The sequence below is a fragment of the Pongo pygmaeus genome, chromosome 1 (genome assembly GCF_028885625.2).
Source record: "Pongo pygmaeus isolate AG05252 chromosome 1, NHGRI_mPonPyg2-v2.0_pri, whole genome shotgun sequence".
In the NCBI taxonomy this organism is placed as follows: domain Eukaryota; kingdom Metazoa; phylum Chordata; class Mammalia; order Primates; family Hominidae; genus Pongo; species Pongo pygmaeus.
Window position 1 is genome coordinate 218,029,725 of NC_072373.2, and position 4,438 is coordinate 218,034,162.

At 48.1% G+C, this 4,438-nt stretch overlaps 1 pseudogene; it reads right to left on the minus strand.

The window, feature by feature from the left end:
* Window positions 1-1,312: 1,312 nt before the first annotated feature.
* On the minus strand, window positions 1,313-4,147 carry LOC129016228 (PRAME family member 22-like; annotated as a pseudogene).
* Between the last annotated feature and the right edge of the window lie 291 nt (window positions 4,148-4,438).

Consider the following 4,438-nt stretch of genomic DNA (forward strand, 5'->3'; position numbering starts at 1 on the left):
TTTCCAGATCCCAGGCATGCATCTTTTGTGGATGAACCCAGTGAACAACCACAGGAGAAAGTAAGGAAGAGATGACTGGAGAGGTAAAAAATGGGCATAAATTAATTAAAGTTTAGGCTTGGCACGGCCGTTCACACCTGTAATCCTAGCACTTTGAGAGGCTTCCTTGAGGTCACTTGAGGTTAGGAGTTTGAGACCAGTCAGGCCAACATGGTGAAACTCCATCTCTACTAAAAACACAAATTCCCTTGAAGCTGGGAGTTGGAGGTTGCAGTGAGCCAAGATCACACCACTGCACTCCAGCCTAGGTGACCAAGCAAGTCTCCGTCAAAAAAAACAAAACAAACAATCAAACAAACAAACTGGTCAGGCTCAGTGGCTCATGCCTGTAATCCTAGCACTTTGGGAGGCCAAGGTGGGCAGATTACCTGAGATCAGGGATTTGACACCAGCCTGATCAACATGGAGAAACGCCGTTTCTAATAAAAATACAAAATTAGCCGGGCATGGTGGTACATGCCTGTGATCCCAGCTACTCGGGAGGCTGAGGCAAGAAAATCACTTGAACCCGGAGGCGGAGGGTGTGGTGAGCCAAGATAGCACCATTTCACTCCAGCCTGGGCAACAAGAGCGAATCTCCATCTAAAACAAAACAAAAACAAAGAAAAAAACACAACAACAAAATGAAGTTTATTTTGATTCCTTTATTTCCTGCAGATGAACCTAAATCACAGATGAACTAGTACCTCTTTTTTTAATTCATCAGGAACTAAAGATTTCAGATGTATAAATTGCTGAAACAGGCTAATCAATCATGAAGGACAGCAGAGAGTTTCCATTAAGGTTCCCTTTACTTCAGACGTTACTTGTATCCATCCTTGCTGAGATAACTCCCTCATTCTAGAATTTCAGGTTCTATTTCTGACTGTCTAGGACCCAGATCCCTGAGTCTCATTGACTCCATTGGACCATTTCCCCAGTGCTGCCCCCTGCTGGGTTTTTTGGGTTTTTTTTCCACCCACAGAAAGCACATGCCTGAAACAGAGGCTTCTCTGCTCCCATTTTAATGAACCTATAGACCCGGCACAGCTGCTTATGCCTGTAATCCAAGAATCTTGGGAGGCCAAGCAGGGGCCTCTCTTCAGTGTAAGAGTTTGAGACCAGCCTGGACAACATAGGGAAACCCTGTCTCAAATTTTTAAATAAAAATTGTGAAATTGTTAAATAAGGAAAAAGAAAAATAAAAGACATCTATGTCCCAGATTTTAGTTTCCAAGTGCCTAGAGAAAAAGCTTTTTATACCTCCACACCACTAGGCTGCCCTTCCCCACAAGCAAAAATTGAACTCCAGTAGCTCAGTGGGCGATGTGCCACAGCAAGAGCAGGAGATGGGACCAAAGAAGATCCTGTTGGGCTGCCTTACTTCCCTCAGTATACGCATCAGCTCAGCCTGAAGTGGGGTGAGGAGCTCCCAAACTACACGACCTCTGTTGTCAAGACTCTCCCGAGGAGCAGGATATGTTTCCAGGCTCAAATTGCTCAGCCTGCCTGTGTGGCGCAGCAGGTCCTTCAGAGCATCCATGGAGGTGTCATTGCCGTGAAAGCAGAAAGTGGTGAGGTTGGAGCAGCGGCTCAGGGCAGGCAGGATGACCCTGAGTTTGCAGTCCCCAATCCCGCAGTCTACTCAGAAGAGGTTCTGAAGAGTGGCAGCAACTTTCTCTAGCAGAGCTCGGAGGGGCTCAAGATGGATGAAGCGCAGTGCACCATGACTCAGATTCAGCTGCTTCAGTTGACTGAGACTTGGGTACTGGGGCAGACACTTCAAGTCCTCTTTTTCTAGGGAGCCATAAGTTAATGCCAATGTCTCCAACGGGCTCTTGAGGCACCTGGAGAGAGCAAGAAGTTACTACTGGGCAATGGCACCAGTTAGAGGACGGTGGTGGAAAATAACCTCAAGGGAAGAGCGTGTTTTGCCCAGACACAAGTTTGTTCTCGTCATCTAATCATTATCCTCCCACAAGGTGCTGCCTGATGAGGACTTGGGTCATTCAGAGGCAGTCCCATTTTAGGCTCAGTCCTTTCACCATCACTGGTGTGATTGGTTCAAGGCCATAAAATCTCTAAGACCTCTTTTCTTCATCTTCCAGCAGAAAGCTTCATCTCTGGGCCACATGAGCCCAGTGGAAGAGATGCCCAAAGAATTGACCTAAGCAAGGTCTAGGGACGTCAGCTAGGGATACCTGCTTTCAGAGGCTCCCTGACATGGCCACATCTGCAAACCACCTCTCACTTTGTACCACTGTCATGCCTATACCCTCACCTCCATCCCAGAAGCACACATTTCCCATGTCAATTACCTTTCCTGGAGTTCAAAACAACCTTTTACAAACAGGGAATTAGAGACAGGATCATTTATGCTCACAGGAAGCTGTGAGGACCGAGCTTCCTCTGTGAAACACACAGGTTTGGTGCACTTTCTCTTCTTTTATACCCTCCCCTCTGTTGCCTCTTTTTTATCATATTAACTTTAAACACACTTCCTAGCAAGGAATTCACAAAAGCTATTCATATTTATCATATTAACTTTAAACACACTTAATAACAAGGAATTACTAAAAGGAATTCACCCTCACTAGAGCTGAACCCCCTACTAACCAGCTCCCTACATGATGCCCCTTTCTGTAACATCTACCCCAGATCATCCCTCTGCCCTTACTGGAGCGATCCTGTGATACCCACTTCAGGATATAGAGCACCAAACAGGACAATGCATTCTAGTGTCCCCTTTCCTGGACATCTCCAGTGGCTGGCACACAGTAGATGCTGACTAGTGTTTACTCTAACAAAAAAAGGCTGTGCTATGGCCCCCAGGGAAAGCTCACCATCCTTCCTCACCTGATCAGCTGGTCCAGGTAGCCTTCAAAGAAGCGGACCCTTCTTATATAAAGCATCTGGAGATACTCCAGCCTGAGGAGCCCAGAGCTGAATTCAGCAACTAACTGTTTTTGGCTGTCAGGGCTTAGCAGGTAACGACAGCCATCGGAGATGAAGAGTTTGCGAAGATTCCTCATCTGGCTCAGGTAACGGCTAAACTCTACTATCATACACGGCCAGCGTATGTTCCAAATTTCCAATACTTGGATACTGTCTGGGTATGCTGTTTCCAGTATGTTTCTGAAATTTAGAATGTTCATTGAATAATTCACCACCTTAGAACAGCACAGGTGTACTGAACCTCTTCTATGCTGGACCCACCCAGAGAAGAAGCTCAGATCTTCATCCATGGATTCTTCCTTGAGGCAAACATCAATGAACACCTTCAAGGGCTGCTTCTCTCCTGTCCTTGGACGGTCCTCAACCGTCTGCCTTTTACTCATCACCTCTGGGGAGCAGGACAGGGGCCTGGCTCCAGACCATATGGTCCAAAAATTCTCATCAACATCCCGCAATTCCAGCACTTGAAGTTTCCACCGCCTGTGAGTAACATAGGGGAAAAGCTCAGAATGTAGGCAAGGACCCACCCCTGACCTGGATTTTCACTCCACATCAAGGAGTTCAGCTGCTTTTTTCCTCAGCGCCCCTCCTTCTCTCTCTTCTCCATCCCTTTCCCCCTTGGATTCTGCCTGGTACCCACTTCTAGTGCCTTTACCTTCCACTGGGAGCAGACAGGTTCCTGTTTCCACAGTGGACCCTGTATGGTGAGCAGTCCTTTCCCAGAGGAGCTGGGCAATGGCCAAGAACTTTCCCAGCTTTCTCACTGGCACCATCAGAAGCCCCTGGTCGACCCCAGGTTGCCAATTTGCCTGACCCAGCTGTTTATTCCCTGGACACCTGGGTCCTCCCCACCAGGGTCAACTCACCTGGGGCGAACCTTTTGGGCAAGCAGGCAATCAATCCCATCCGCTACATAATGTAAGATCTCCAGATCAGGTGTCTTCATCAGGGACCCCAGAGGGAGGCAGGGGAAGGGCCAGGCCTGCACCATCACCTTCAGAACCTCGCAGCATCTGCTAGTGAAGGCCTCCACGAACAGTGGGGGGAAGAGCTCCCTGGGCAGCTCATCCAGGACGGAGATGGCCAAGGCCTGGTCCTTCAGCAGGCTCTGCCCTGCCAGCTCCAGGAGTCTGCGTGGGGCCTGGAGGCTCATCCTGATAAATCTGCAAGAAAACAAATCCAGAGAAAAGACAAACTTATCAGGCCAGACCTCTCACACCCTGACTTCTCCTGGGCCAAAAGTCACTACTCTGGCACGTGTGAAAAGGTCCTTAGTTTATCCCAATTCCACTCTGCAATAATTGGCCACAGAGACATAGTTCTGCCCTTCTGGTACCAAGAAGTGTCTCCCAACTTCTAAGGAGCGGGCAAGATCCCTCTTACTCCATGAAACTTCATCCATTTCTCCACCCAACTCTATTAGCTCTGGGAAGTGTTACCAAGA